This window comes from Mytilus edulis, chromosome 7 (assembly GCF_963676685.1).
Source record: "Mytilus edulis chromosome 7, xbMytEdul2.2, whole genome shotgun sequence".
NCBI classification, from domain to species: Eukaryota; Metazoa; Mollusca; class Bivalvia; order Mytilida; family Mytilidae; genus Mytilus; species Mytilus edulis.
Genome location: NC_092350.1, coordinates 23,118,869 through 23,136,261, shown reverse-complemented (window position 1 = coordinate 23,136,261; position 17,393 = coordinate 23,118,869). Strand labels below are relative to the sequence as shown.

The window sequence follows — 17,393 nt, the reverse complement described above, 5'->3', positions numbered from 1 at the left end:
TGTAATATTGCATATAATAGACACATTGTTGACACAAGAATTATGAAGCAAACGTATGACATGATGGGACAATTTTCCACGATTTCGTAGGATTTTGCTTTATATGGAATTCTTATAAAAAAGGGGGATAAGAAGGATGCAATAAAACAGTCGAATGATAAGAGACAACATCTGTTATATCCAATACATTTTTTGGGAACTCGCATACACTTATGGTTGTTGCCTGTTATCTATTGACCGCATGAAGAGATATTTCTTTTATCACAACGGAGTGTGATATGAACTAAGAGGATCTAAAGAACCTATGTCGCTCACCTGGATCTATGTGCATCTTCAACAATGGCAACCTTCCAACATTATAGACTAGAATATAATTTATGACTAAAATCTCTTTTTTATTGTTCCTGTCTTACTGATGATTTTTACTGTTTACATGCAGTAACTGTTTCTCTCTATCATCTATAAGTTTAACAGAAAAAGAAAAAAAAACAATCGGCTACCAATTGTAGAGCTTGTCTTGTTGATCATTTTTGCTGTTTACAGTTTTTCATATATATACCAAAGTGTTTGGCAAAAAGCAGTAAAGTAGGTAAAAATCGTCATTATTTGGCATTAAATTCGATAAGGAGTTGACTGACTATTTCAGCCATTTCACACAATTGTAAATCTTGTCCTGATGATCATTCTTGCTTTTAAAGTTTCTATCTATTATAGTTTTCAAGTTAAAAGGCAAAAACGCAAAACATGTAATTTAAGGGCAGTTACTCATGTGAATAGTCAACTAACTTTTTCGGCAAAATGAATTATTTAAATGTCAGCTTTTTTATCATTTCTGTTTCTATAGTTTCTCTATCTAATACAGTTTTCAAAATAGCAGGAAAATAAGCAAATTTATCATTTAAGGACAATAACTCCTATAAGGATTCAACTGACGATATCGGCAATGTTGCCCTATTTGTAGATATTGTCTAGTTTGCTATTTAATGTATCTATTTATCTTGACTCTTCGGGTCAGGTGGACTAATAATTGAAACGAAATTTGCGTTAATGTGTTTGCCTATCCTGCAATGTGTTACGAAATTGCGATATTCCTATTTGCAACTCGTTAAGTCAATGATGACTTTACTTTAAAATGCTACAAATGGAAAAGAATCAAAATGCAAAAGTGAAATGCGATTTTACAAAATACGTGCTTTTCTTTCTACTATTTTCATATAAAATATAAGATGAAAGTATAAAAATTTCCAATTCAAAACTTTAAAGAAAATACATTATCCTACATAACCTGTAAGAATTGCATATTCTGACATAACTAATTCACTTTATCTTACATCTAACTTTTGTCTATGATCACGCGAACCAACCTCAGGAATAATCCTGTCAGATTAACGTACGTACATCTTTATTTATAACAATCCATTACCACGTATTTTGACCACTTTAAATTAATGGTCCTACAAAAACTAGAAGCAAAAAGTAAAATAACAAAATACCCAACTTCAGAACGGAAATTCCCTTAACATGCTTAACAACTGGCAAAATCAAAAGCTAAAACACAACAAACGAATGTAAAACAAGTGTCAGCGCATTGCTTAATTCTAGATAATAACGATCAAGACAATACAATAATACATGAAAGTCATGTTAAGTCCTGAAATTTATAAGCGAAAATAAGAAAACAAACATAAAAGTAAGAAGAAAAACACAACTCTTTTCCCAGAAAATCAAGCCTGCGTTGAATAACACAATTTCTTAAGACACCCAATATCCCACGCTTGGCATTCACACAATAATAGTTGTTTAATCCCTCACTTGATTGACTCCAATATTTCTATAAATCAAAATTAACATCATTAGAATCTCACAAAAGCTCTCTTCTTACTTATTTTTATCATATAAATTGATTGTATTTACCTTATTTACGTGACGAATGTGAGAAATTTTACCTGTCATTTGACAACATACGTATGAAAAAACGTAGTAATAGTCTGAACCAATTGCATTTTTTCTAGGCTTCAGTTTTAGTCTTAACCCCTCCCCAAAAAGTGACAATAATACATTGCAATGTTTTACTTATTGATACTATACCTTTTTCGTATATTCTTTCAATTCAGTTGATTGACATTTGCATACGTAATTGCTTAACACCTACTACATACTATACAATGGCTACATCGTTCTGAGTTTTAGAGAGAGAAAAAAAAAACTGTGCCTGTAACCTGTGATACGTGAACAGTATGCAACTAGATTTATTGTCTAAATGTGGATCTAATGTCATTGTTATTGTAATACTTCTACTAACAATCAAAAGTAATTTCCACTGCCGTGTTATTAAGAATGAACAATCACTTGGTCACTTAAAGCAGGAAATAGTTCAAAGAAATAAAAGATATACATTAAGTATACCAAAAATGGTAAGTCAAGTAATCTAACTATCTAAATATGAGTGTCTTATCACTGCTTACGGTTTTATTATCGTTTCTTTAGAATATAATAGTATTAAGCTGATCAAGTTAAATTTTTATCATGAGATATGCATTTAAGTGGATATTTATTAATATTTTCTAGTTATTTTACATTTGAAAAAATCAAAGGCAATATTTACTTTGCAAAATTATTAAACAGTGTGTTGATAGACTTTATTTTAGGAATTCGATTTCTAACACCTGCATTCATGGCGTGAATTTTACACATGTAAACATCCTATTTATGGAACATAAACTATGTTTCAAAAGGTCTTTAAGTATATTATAACACTACGTTGTACTATTTCAAACATATTGTCATTAACAAATTCATTCAAGAAGTTAAAAATTAGATGTTTAAAACTATCTATTTACAATTTTTCAAATTAAAGTATTATATTTCCTGTTTCTATTATTAAACAAAAACATTGTACATCAATGAATAAAAATACGTTATAAGAAATATAACAAATGTTGATTTCACATTACTAGTATATATTTCCACGTCATACTTTTCTAAAGTCCTTTATTTTCTCCACTATTCCACACCCTATTACCGATTATACATGTAAGTACTGGAGAAGCAATCGGTAACACAGATACGAAAAATGTTCGGTATGGCTATGTTATCAGTAAAACAGATACGATAAATGTTCGGTACGACAATGTAATCGGTAAAACAGATACGATAAAAGTTCGGTTCTGCAATGTTATCAGTAAAACAGATACGTCAAATGTTCGGTACGGTAATGTAATTGGTAAAACAGATACGACAAAAGTTCAGTACGGCAATGTAATCGGTAAAACAGATACGACAAATGTTCGGTACGGTAATGTAATTGGTAAAACAGATACGTCAAATGTTCGGTACGGCAATGTAATTGGTAAAACAGATACGACAAAAGTTCAGTACGGCAATGTAATTGGTAAAACAGATACGTCAAATGTTCGGTACGGCAATGTAATTGGTAAAACAGATACGATAAATGTTCGGTACGGTAATGTAATTGGTAAAACAGATACGACAAAAGTTCAGTACGGCAATGTAATCGGTAAAACAGATACGACAAATGTTCGGTACGGCAATGTAATCGATAAGACCGATTAGACAAATGTTTCGAAATGACCTGTAGACAGGTTGATTCGCATTTTCTTGTTTACAGATTGGCTAATACGAGGGAGATAATTTGTTCTGTCCCATGGCTGAACGGGAGACAATATTTTGAATGTTACCTTCTCGTGCAAACCAATAATTTTGTTTTTACATCAAATAATTAAATACAATGCTCAGGTTCTACGTTTTGGCTCAGAACTTTTTCATACACTGTCAAAATAAAAACATCTTGTTTCACTTTTGTTGATTTTTTTAATAGCTGTAACGTTGTTATGTACGTGAAGTCATAGTAAAATACTTATAATTTAAAATTCAACAGTACATACAATAATGATAGGACAATTAAATAACACATAGCTGAGAGGGTGACAAAGCAGATTGAAACCCCCTTAAAAACATTGTCAACCTTGGCTTCGGTTCAGTTGACAAAATTTTCTCGGGGTTACAGTTTGCTCTATCACCCTCTCATCTATGTGTTATTTATAATAAATGTTTCACGTATTGCTAATACTAGTACAACAGATAATGCGATTTTAAAATCTGATTATAAAACTTTACTGTCAATTCCCTCAGGCAATGTTGACCTTAGTTTGAATTCGCTATTTTTTAAGGTCTGTGTTGGTCATATTGCTTTTCAACTGTTTCGTTGTTATACATCATTGGCTTTCAAATAATCGAATTTGAGCTTTCCTGATGAAATGAAATTCAGAAAATCGCTTCGGAAGCATGAAATTTATTAACAAAATAATCACTGAATCACTGTTCACTCGTTTTAAGGAAAATTTTCTCAATGCTAGTATTAAAAACTGCAATTAGGTCGTCGCAGTTAAGGTTTTATAAAATATATGTATACCATATGCTACCTTCTTATTAAAAGAGAACAATGTTTGTTGTTTAATTACTGATATTTAGATAGTTGTATTTGCTAACCGGCAAATACTACCTGCAATTAATGTCAATCATAAACAATCATAAGGATTGAACGTCTTTAGTATTCAAATGATTGATAGTCTGTTCCTAGATATCATAGAATTGTTCCGATCTGTCTTCTAATATATAATTCTTTGCTGAAATAAAAAAAACACCTCTTTTTTCAAGGATAAGGAATTAAAAAAACAAAGCAACCCCTACCTAAACCTTGTGATACTTACAGATCAGAGCAAAGATGAGCATTTTATGTAATTCTATAACGTCTATGTAGTAAATGCACGATGTTGAAGGGCTGCAAATGTACCAGAGCGCTTTCCGCCAAATGTAGATGTGCAGTAATGCTGGACTGCAAGTGTGCGATGTTGTTTTCTTTCAAGTAGTCAATGTATATTAAAGGTTGATTGTCAGTGTGATAGGCTTCAGTCCGTCCAGTAGTCAATTTGAATAGTAGTGCGAGAGTGTCCTGCGTCTAGAAGTCATTGAGCATTGATAGGGGTCTGCAACTGTACGAAAACACACTCTCTTTCCAGTAGCCGTTGTTCATTTGTGGCGAACTTGAAGTTTGCGAGGAAACCTTAACTTACGCCAGTAGTCAAAGTGCATTAATACTGAACTGCAAGTCTGAAACGGCGTCCTCAATGTAGAAGTCAATGCACATTAGCTGTGGGCTGCAGTGTTCAATGATACTCTTAGGCCAGCAGTCAGTGTTCAAGGATACTCCCAGGCCAGTAGTCATTGTTCGAGGATGCTCTTAGTCCACTATTCGGTGTTTAAGGATGCTCTCAGGCCAGTTGTCAGTGTTCAATGATGCTCTCAGGCTAGTAGTCAGTGTTCAAGGATGCTATCAGACCAGTAGTCAGTGTTCAATGATGCTCTCAAACCACTAGTCAGTGCTCTAGGATGCTATCAGGCCCGTAGTCAGTGTTCAATGATGCTCTCAAACCACTAGTCAGTGTTCAAGGATGGTATCACGCCAGTAGTCAGTGTTTAATGCTTTCTGTTCTTAGTCGTTTATCACTAGCCAGACATTTGATGCTTTTGAAAAGGGAAGATTTACTTCGATTTTGATACCTACTTTTCCGAGTTGACCAAACAATGTTTATCTGTAAAATTCCAGAGTTATTATTTTGAGATGGTGTTTTAAGCAAAACTTGCAAAAGATAATTTTTCTAAATGCATATCTTTGAGCGTTTAAAATTCTATTGAATCAATTATTGGTTACGCTAATGTTACAACGAGTATTAGGGTAGATGCTATTATACAAAGATATGATTATAAAATAATAACGAGGTTCTGGTGACTTGATTATTTTTGTCTATAATAGTAGGATCCTTATTAATTATTCAGAAAATATGGAATGATAATATCCACTACTGGGTGCTTGATTAAGTTTGACAACACGACTATGACATCGTCACAGGTTGAAAACGGTTCTGCCTAGTTGAGACGTACATAAAGAATCTAATTCGTACATAGGCTCCTATATGAACATTTCGTAATTTTCTGTCATCAAAACATTTTCCGTGACTTTACAAATATGAAAACAATACTTTATATAAATTGCATGCCTCCTAAATGCTTTTCTGAATTTATCTTCATCAGGATCGCTTAAAGCCAAATATTTGAAAGCCAAGGGTGCACAAGAACCAAAACAGTTGAAGGGCTATATGACCCAAAAAGGACATAAGATTAATAACAAAATCATTCTAAGGTCAACTAAAAGTTCCTAATGTAATTTAGATATGGTAAGGCCTTATAATTACCTAAATATCGAAATTATGTATTACGACGTGTCCACGTGACATTAAATGACGTTAAACATCATAATTTGAACATTCAGTAAGTCAATAAGAAGACTACAACAATAAAGAGGTTTTTTTTTATAGTTAATGAAATAGATGTGGTTTACGTAATTACAATTTACGTTCTTGGTTACTAGTATACAATGTATTGCTTATATAAAAGAGATATATTACATATTAATACATAGTTTATTAGTTTGTTTTAATATCGATTTAAAGGCGTACTTGTTTCCGCGTGAAAAATTACACTACATCATTTGACTTTTATTTGCTACTTTCAAAAATTGCTACATCCGTATTTGTTACTTCATATACGTCTTTTTTTTGGTAAGAAGCCTTGTAGGAAAATTAATTTAAAAAAATACCGTTTTGGGGCAATTCTGTACAATTTATTTTCAAAATTATATCATTGAAAATTTTGTATCATAAAAATTTAAGCTTTATTAAAGATCGAACAAATATCTGGATAAGGGTCAAAACCTCTTAAAAACATTTATTTCCTGCTATATTCTCGACTTTGTAATGGTATTTCTATAGGTATTATGTGTTTTCCCGCAACATCTAAGTAATATATATTGAAGCGATTGGACACATTAAATTCTGTCAAGAGAAATCTGTTTACAGAGAAATATATAAAAGATAGTTATGGATTAAAGAAATAATGTAACATCAAAAGGGTAAAAAGCGTAATGAGTGAAATAATCAAACTCACACGGTACACTAAATCAACAACAATTTCGCTACTTTCCCACATTCTTCTTCTATAAATATATATGGTTTTTTTTTGTATATTACTTTTATATGGTTTCACTTCCGTAGTCATTTGATTCAGATTATTGTATCCTTCATAAGATATAATTATAACAATAGTTACGACATATGACGATCTATGGAATTTTCTTCATAAAAACCACTTTGTAGGAAAAAAGTAAAATAACAAAAAAACAGAACTCCAAGGAAAATTCAAAACAGAAAGTCCCTAATCAAATGGCAAAATCAAATGCTCAAACACATCAAACGAATGGATAATAACTGTCGTATGAATATGACGTTTGTATGAATTCATATCCACATTCATTTATAGTGGCTTAAAGGATTTTGTGAGGTAGACGAAATTGACCTTAAAACGATCGTATTGACTTTTTTGCTCCAAAAATAGGTAGATCGGACATATTTTGACTTTATTTAATGACTTCCTTAGTTTGGGATTAATTGTAATTAGCATGTTCCAATGAGACTGAAAAATGTTGTTATTTTGTAAGATGAATAATAATTTTACCTGGCGTAGCCGTGTGTAAAGTGTATTTCGGCATTTCTCTCCGAAAAATGACATGTTGGTTGGAATAAAACGTTTTATTTGTAAACTTTTTCTGTTTTTCTCCGCAATTGACTATTAAAAAATAATCTATTTACTTTGCATTTTGAAAATTTTGTGAAAATAGAAGAATTGGCATTTATTACCTTTCATACCTATACTTTCATTGATAAAACATAACATGGACTCATCCAGTGTCCAGTTTAAAGGTCATTTTAGTTACTGTCACATTCATGCACGTTCTGATTTAATCAATAGTCATGTAAGAAAAGTATAAACAGTTTGAAGGTAAACTAATAATAACTTAACCCAATCAAATTGCGTAATATTTAATAACAATGACCGGTCCACATTATAATAAGTAATAGGGGTAAACTGGGTAGGGAGAAAATGTAAGATATTCAAAATTTATTTTTTTGCGATAACGAATAAAAATTTGTCAACCAAAAGTTTTGCTATAATTTCATTAACATGTCGTTCTGTATTGGTACAGTTTTTTTATCTTTCATTTATGTATTTAAGGCCATACAAAGTTTGGGCTTCAAAAGTCCACATAAGTATTGACTTTATACAGAAAATTTATCCTTTTAAAACATAAAATGTTTCCAAAACAATACGTTTCTACAAAGTAAAATCATTTCTCAAAACACTGCAAAAATTTCATTTCGATTGGTACAGAAGTATTGTCATAAAGTGCGTTGAAATAAACAGTGGTATAGCAAACATCGAATTCCCTCACAAAATCTTGTTAGGCACTATAAACCTCCGATTTTTGATGGGGTTTTGATGTAATTTTTGTATAATTATTACTATATTCAGTTTGATTTATGGCCATGGTGCTATGTGTTTTATTAGGCGTATGAATTTCGATGTTCCATTGGTATTTCTCTTTATTTATAAATATGAAATATACTTCACACTACTGAATATTGGAATAATAGGTAATGGACATCCGATAGATCGAGATACAGTGTCTTAAGAGTTTCAAGATGAAAAATGTTTGAAGAATTAGGGCAAATATCTTCACTGATGAGTCTTTTGTAGGCAAAACCGGCGTCTGATGTACCATTTTAATCCGGGTATATATGATTAGTTTATTGATGAAATAATTTTAAAATCTAGTATATTAAAGGGGCACTAGCTGCCAAATTCATGTTCACCGATTTGACTCAAATTCTCATATTTTATTTATAACAATGATAAACATTTTTCCAAACTATCAAAAGTATAAAATAAACAATTTACAGGACATGGTTACAATAAGATGTAGCTTCGTTTCGTGTGAATTATAGCCAAGACGCCATCGAATTATTAAGCAACTCGTGCAATTGTATTTTTATAGGTACGTTAAATTTTGTATTGTAGTTTAAAAAATTATGTTTTTCGTCGTTTTTACCTTTATAAGAATGATTTTGTGTGGATCGAATCAGTTAATCAAATTATTTACCTAGTTTCACTTTCAATGTTGACATTCTTTTCCTTTAAGTACCCGTACACGGACAATGCATGCGTTATTCTATCTCTTTCTACGGGGTTACATTGGAGTTCACATGAATACGGATTTAATGAGGTCGAATTATTCACTTGCAAGTGAATAAGTCATAATCAATGTTTGTTAGCTTAACTTGACAAAATTGAACCATTTTTGCTGATAAAACCAAATTATTATTTCACTATTTCACTTCCATTAATGATTGAACCAAACAAAACATACTTTTGATTTTTTATATATCTCGTAGCTAGTGCCCCTTTAAGCTTTTTTAAGATCTATATTAAGCTTTTTAATTATCGTGTTTACGATAAATCAATCAATATATATACATGTATAAGTCATTAAAGCTAAGTAGGAAAAAATAATAAATTGTACCATATATACATATAACATTTCTTCTAGGATCTTAGAAAATGTTTCTAAATTGAAGAATTCGTCTTAAAGGCTCTGCAAGTTGAGACAGTATCCAGGGGACAACATATTATCAACATAAATAAACATAAACACAATACGAAAAAAATGTATATGTTGTTATGTTGCTAATTTGTTGACGTAGACCTCACGTTCGGTCAAGTTTAAAGGTTAGATAATGCATAACCGATGGTGAATTCTTAAGGTTAGTTAAGAATCAACTACCAATCTGTTAAAAAAATAACCGGACGAGAATGAATCCAGTTCCTCATAAACACCTACTTAAAAGTTATTGAAACTTGTTAAAAAATATCGCATTACTCCGCATTGTGCACTAAATACATATTTTCTCCTTAATTATATTTTCGGTTTCTCTGAGCAAATTACAGATGTTTCCTTTGTATTGTGTTTGTGTTGAGGGGGGGGGGGGGTTAACTATAGAAACAGAAAATCAAATATACTTGATGTCCAATTCGTATTATTGTTGTTTTCGATTGCTAAGACCTGCTGTCAGTGTTTGCCGGGTCTGCTGCTCACCATTACAGAACGTGTTGATTGACAATGATAGATCTGGTAAATGACAATGATAAAATAACAGACATGGCATTTTTAGTAAGAAGGTCGTACATGGCCTTAATATATCTTAAGAATCCTTTAATACGACGATCCAAATATAGTTTTTAAGAAACTTGGAATCATTGACGCATCTTCATGAACATGCAGAGAGTATAAAATTGAAAAATGTGTCAAAGAGACAACAACCCGACCAAAGAGCAGAAAACAGCACAAGGCCACCAATGGGTCTTCAACACAGCGGGACAATCCCGCACCCGGAGGCGGGCTTCAGCTGACCCCTACACAAAAATGTGTACTAGTTCAGTGACGACCTTTTATAACGTTGAAGTGAATACGGCACAATGAATCATAAAGATAAACAAAAATCTTGAAATTAAAACCAAATAAAACGAGCATTTGCAGTACGTATGTACACGTCAACATGATTACTCATTGTCGGATTTTGTCTTAAGTATGAAACGCTCAAGACTAAGCGTATAAAGGTGACCAATCTGTACTATTAAACGAGAAGACCTCATTTTGTGTGTCGCTTCTCTTCTTACCACAATAGATTAATCATCATGCCTCTGTGTGATATAGGTACAGTGCAAAGTCGCATTTGTCATCCATTCATATGATTATTTAGATTGAGTTATTTTGGGCGAAAAACGAGAAATAAGGCATCCGGATATTGTTTCCGTCATTGGACGAAATTTTAAGTCAGATTAGACTTCCGCTTTACGTTTTTCTGTATACTTTGAACATAAATATTGTGTCATATACTACGAATGAAGTGTATTTTCTATCTGATATGATTTTAAAAGTTTACTATCCATGGCGGTCACAGAGTTTATTAAATAGAGAGGGTCTGTATAATGTATCAATGACCGCCGTGGATCGATTAGTAAACTGAGAATTGAAACTGAGTCTTTATTTATAGTAATGAATGTTAATAATGATAATATACAGATAAGCGCTAAAATTATTCATGTGTTATTTAAATTAATAGAAAACAAAACAAAACAAAAGAATGGGCATTTTTTGGGGGGAAACCAGGAGGAGCCGGGCTAGAAAAGCAATTGTCCTGTCCCAAAATACCTATGACTTTTGATACCTTTTCTGAAATTCGCCAGTCATTAAATCTTTTACAAAATTCATTGATAACAAAAAAAGAAGATGTGGTATGATTGTCAATGAAACAACTCACCACAAGAGACCAAAATGACATAGAAATGAACAACTACAGGTCATCGTACGGCCTTTAACAATGAGCAAAAACCATACTGCACAGTCAGCTATAAAAGGCCTCGAAATGACAATGAAAAACAATTCAAACGAGTAAAACATTTTAAAACTAACGGCCTTATTTGTGTACAAAAAAAATGAACGGAAAACAAATATGTCACACATAAACAAACGATAACCACTGAATTACAGGCTCCGGACTAGAATGTTCATAATATACTAAATGTATGTTCATAAAGAAATTAATAGAAAGTAAAAAAATGGGAATTTTGGAAATAAAAGAAGAGGGATAAAAAAAAATACATTTTCCTGTCCCAGAGTACCTATGACTTTTGATACTTTTTCTGAAACTCTCAAGTCATTAAATCTTTTACAAAATTCTTCCTACAACAATTAACATACTTTCAACCACGATCCGAATGCCCACGATTTCGCGGTTGTGTTCAAGTATATATTTATTTTAAAAGTCCAAAGTGTCTGTATTCTTACATGAAGCAAAGCGTGTGCATGTTTCTACTGAATATTTAATCGAAAACTATAAATGAAGGCCGCGAAAAACTGTATTATATTTGAGTCAGGGAATGATAGGCGTTTACGCATCTAAAATACATATAAACATATTCACGGCTGGTAATCTACACACGCAGAACATTTGGTTCTGCAATGAAAACCGTGAGAGGATTTTCCGGTTGTGCTTGAGTGGAGTAATTGTCACCGCTTCAAAAGGTATGTACATTTCTAAATCGCAATTTTCTAATTCAACTGATCAACATATTTAAAATCGGAGAATGCTATGCTGTGGTGAATACGTTAACGAAGAGATACATGTGTCATTTACTGTTGTACATGGTGTTAAACTCCTACAAAATCAGTTGTCCCACGAGAAATTGCCTAAAAAAGTGACATTTGAATTTTGAAATGGTTCTATTAACTGACCTACAAGTTTAAATTTACCCCTTTTCGGTCAATGGGTATGAATGCCGTTTTGGGCGACGTGTACGCTGTCCGGTGTTGATAGACGTCTTAATAAATCTTAAAACCTCATTTTTTCATTATTTCATGCGTGAGGGGATCGGTTCTGATTGAGGACATCGTGAATGCGTGAGGGGACGTGAAATCATATCTGTATATTCAAGCTATGAGTCGTTGAAAGTTGCCTAAATTTAGTTTAGAAATCTAATTCTTCATGAAAAAAACACATTTGTGTGCATCTTCTATATATTATAACATCAGACTTGGACTTATCTTGAACTGAAATTTAATGTGCGTTTTGTTGCGCGTTTACTTTTCTGCATTGGCTAGAGGTATAGGGGGAGGGTTGAGATCTCATACACATGTTTAACCCCGTCGCATTTTTTGCGCCTGTCCCAAGTCAGGAGCATCTGGCCTTTGTTAGTCTTGTATTATTTAAACTTTTAGTTTCTTGTGTACAATTTGTAGGTTTAGTATGGCGTTTATGATCACTGAACTAATATATATATTTGTTTAGGGGGCAGCTGAAGGACGCCTCCGGGTGCGGGAATTTATCGCTACATTGAAGACCTGTTGCTGTTGTCTGCCGTATGATCGGGTTGTTGTCTCTTTGACACATTCCCCGTTTCCATTCTCAATTTTATACAAACAAATTATGAAATAGAACTTTGAAATAAATTTAGGGAAGCTAGGTTTTATAATATGTTTTACGAAGAATAAAAAGAAAAATAGTGTCAACGTTTTTGTTTCTTGTTACAAATAATTTTTCCCTATCATCTCAGTATCATATGTATTTTTTACGAAAAGAGTGATCTCCCCTTGAATTTCTTATTTGACAAACAAATTATTGTTATAACACAAGTTTTGATATTTGTTTAAATATTCTACAATTGCTGTTTTTTTATGAGGTAAATAGTTTTATTGGCATTTGAATAACTGATTTTCACTGAGGCCAACGGCCGAAGTGAATATCAGTTTTACAAAAGTCAATTAAACCACATGATTTACCGAAACAAAAGACAGTAGTTCTTTTATTCTATACTCAGAGAGAAATGTATGTAATGGCAATTATTTACCAAAACAAATTGTACATCAAACATTTTTTTATCAAAATTATGCACGTAAAAAGCACGCGACGTGTTGCGCGGTGAAAATACTTTTACCGCAAGTGAATATGCTTATTTATTCAAAATCCCATTCATATAGAAACCAACTAAAATTTTATTGATATGGAACAGTTTGATTTATACAAAAATATCACCAAGTTTTCTGTATATGAATAAACAGTCTAACCAATAAATTGCGAATAAGTCTCCAAACTTGGCCGATTATGTGCTTAAATCCGCGGAGACATATTTCGAACTTATTTGGTTAGATTGTTTGTTCATGTAACAAACGTTTGGTAATTTATTGATATTTCAAAATTCTATCACACAATTTTTATACACACAAATGTAATTTTTAAAGAACAATTTAACCAAATTTAGCCAAATTTCAACGACTCATAGCTTGGACATAATGATAAAGATATGATTTTACGTCCCCTCACGCATTCACGATGTCCTCAATCAGAACCGATCCCCTCACGCATGAAATAATGAAAATATGAGGTTTTTAGATTTATTAAGACGTCTATTAACACCGGACAGCGTACACGCCGCCTAAAACGATATTCATACCCATTGACCGAAAAAAGGGTAAATTTAAACGTGTAGGTCAGTTAATAGAACCATTTCAAAATTCAAATGTCACTTTTTTAGGCAATTTCTCGTGGGACAACTGATTTTGTAGGAGTTTAACACCATGTACAACAGTAAATGATACATGTATCTCTTCGTTAACGTATTCACCACAGCATAGCATTCTCCGATTTTAAATATTTTGATCAGTTGAATTAGAAAATTGCGATTTAGAAATGTACATACCTTTTGAAGCGGTGACAATTACTCCACTCAAGCACAACCGGAAAATCCTCTCACGGTTTTTATTGCAGAACCAAATGTTCTGCGTGTGTAGATTACCAGCCGTGTATTAGCGTATATTTATCGAGTGTATCATTTTCTTGGGGGGAAAAGTCAATTGCTGTATTACAAGACATTTGTTGACAATATTTCTAGATTCTTGTTGTAATGTGTGTCATTTGTTTGTAACGACATATATGATGTTTATAACCATCTCTAATTATCTGTAATTATATTTTCTTCAGGAATTAATAACACGTATATGTTTGTGAAATAAGCACCCACGTCATTTTCGACTCCTATAATTTGGAACGACAAACGCGCGTTTCGTCTACGTAAGACTCAGTGGCGCTCAAATCAATATTTGGAAGGTCAAATCAGTAATAGTTTGAGAGCATTGAAACCAAAATTTCCAAAAGCTCTGTCTAAAACGACTGAGGACAATTATGCCTCGGGTGTAGAAAACCTTAGTGTACAAAATAATTAGACATTTTAAACAACTAAATTTATAGAAATTAAATGTATCAATGGTATGTCATGTCAACACGAAATTCTGACTACTTGGCTTATGAAATAAAATGGGCATCCTCTACTTCTACATACACCTTTGACATTTTAAACTTCAACTGAAAATCGGAAGGAGTATTTTGTTTAACTGTTTATTTGCCATAAAATGATGTAGTAAATATTCATTAAGTAAATAATATTTCAAAGAAAGCACGTAAACTTGATGAAAAATAATACAATTATGAAAATTATATGTCAATTCTTATTCATTCAAATCATTAATTCAAAACCGATATGCTATTTTATCAGAACACTTTGTGTACTTATATTTTAGAAATAATCATACAATTCTTCTTTGGGTATATGCCATTAAAAGAAATATAATTCATGTAGAGTACCACTGGAATAAGAAAAAGTAAGAAATTGCAAGTTGTAGTCACACAGATGAAGAAAGGAAATTGATAATTGTAGTCAAACAGATGAAACATTTGATGTTATGTATAACAATAAATCTTATGCGATTAATCTCAAGGGAGCATATATTGATCTTTTCTCATTAATAAATATATCTATCTATAAATATGTATGCATTTATTGCTTATTGTCCTTTGAAAATGTAGATTAGTTTCTTCTTCTTTTCTTTTTCTTTCTTTGAGATCTTTAGAGGATAAGACAAGGCGGGGTGATTAAGGCTCAACTTTGTTAGACTGAAGGAATTTGAGCTTTCCGTAAGGAGCATAACCCCCGTAAAGTGTTTTTGAAAAAAAAAACATTGTTAGCAATTATAGCTCCTTAGCCAAAGGTGATTAACCAATGAGGTAGTATGGCATCGGGTACAAATGACCTTGATAAAGGTCAGAGATTATGGTCAAGGTCAAATCCTAGATGAAAAACTTTGTGTTTTTATCCTATTTTAAGGGTTTTGTTTGGTGTTTTTTAAAAGCTTTGTAATGCACTTAACGTCTATTTGAATGTATATTTTATAACTTGAAAAGGAAAGACCTCTCGATTGTTCGTGTAATTGACAATTTAATTGTTTTCAGGATGCGTTTGATACAATTGAATACCAAATTTTGATAGTCTTAATCATACATTTAAGAAAGATAAGTTAACACAAGCTTATTTGTAACATTTAAATATAATAGTATATTCTATTATCAAATTTTAACAACTTTGGAATAATCGAATGGAGGTCGAAGAATTGGTCAGTGGTCCTGTATTTTCGAAAAACAACCTATATTATATATATGCTACTATGTAGTGATTGGCGCCCCACGTCACAAATAGAAAACAAAACACAATTTTAAACGACCACAAAACACCAATAGTTACCGTGATCAATTAATTCTTAAAAAATTAAAGCATATAAAACTTGTAATTTAATTTTTTGAAAAAATACCGGATTTCATTATACATTTAAATAAATAGCATACAATTGGTTTATAAACCTTCCACTCAATAAGATGTATTTATTCATTATATTGTTAAATCCTGTTAACATTTTATTGCTTCCGTTACTACAAAGAAATTTCTCATTCGATTTACTCAAAAGGTGCGTCAAGTTCATAATAAACGGTTTCTGTAAGGTAACTTATTTGTAACTTTCGTATTTATGTTTTTCAATCACATATTTTTTAAATGTTTTCGAACTGCGCTTCTGAAATACTGCCGTTCAATGTGAATGTTTATGTATGAAGAATGTCCATCCAGTATCATGGCAGTATGAGCAGAACAGGTCTCTGAGGAGGAAGATTAGGTATAAACAGCTTTTTAAACCAATTATTAAATAAATCTGAATCAATTAATGAACTCTTACTGCATGCAAATAATGTGTTTGCTGGTGCATTGCCCATCAATGCTTGGCTTACTCTTTGTCCCTTAAATATGAGCATTGGTGGTAGAACTCTTGCCTCTGCGTTCACACAGCATAACGCGGTTACATTTTCGCCTCGTTCTCCGCTTGTTTTGGAATACACACTCTTTTTGCCTCTTTTTCCGACAACCTTTGATGGATCATGTACGGTACTCACGCCAGTCTCATCCGCATTAACAATTTGCTGGGGCTTTTCCTTAATGTTCAGTTTATCCATGAAACTTCCAAGCTTTTGAAAGTAAGCTGAAATGACATTTGGATTCAGCATTGAACTTCGTGCTGCGCTAAGACCCTCTGGTATGCGTACAGATAAACATGGATGTGATCTCTAAACCCTTGCCACCAATCATAACCGGCACTTTTCTTATCATTGTTAAAACAATGCTTTCTCCCCGACCTCAAGGCTATCTCGTACAGGCTAGCTTTCGGGCATCTGTGATAGTTAAACCAAACCCTCTTTCCTCCATTCTTAGTATATGCCCGACCAGAGCTTCTTCATCCTTTATGGCAAGTACTGTGGGTTTTGTTGCTGGTGAATCCAGATCCATAGTTTTCAGTCTCCGAAGTAGTGTTGTTCTTGGTATATTATACAATTTTGATGCTTTCAATTTAGACATGCCCCCACTCTTTACATGGCGAATCGCTTCTTTCAGACCCTCTTTTGACCACTTTCCTTGCTTTGGAGTCCATCCTTTTTTCTTTCTAGCCATTTTGCTGAAACAAAAAAGATGTAGGTTGTATTGCTTTGTAT

The 17,393-nt window shown here is 32.5% G+C and overlaps 1 long non-coding RNA gene across 1 annotated transcript in view; it reads left to right on the top strand.

Moving 5' to 3' along the window:
• The first annotated feature begins 2,106 nt into the window (after positions 1-2,106).
• LOC139481045 (uncharacterized) overlaps positions 2,107-17,393 on the top strand; it is a 31,090-nt gene continuing 15,803 nt past the window's right edge. The window contains exon 1 of the long non-coding RNA XR_011654550.1: positions 2,107-2,414. This is a non-coding gene — a long non-coding RNA (uncharacterized lncRNA). The remainder of the gene's footprint in view (positions 2,415-17,393) is intronic.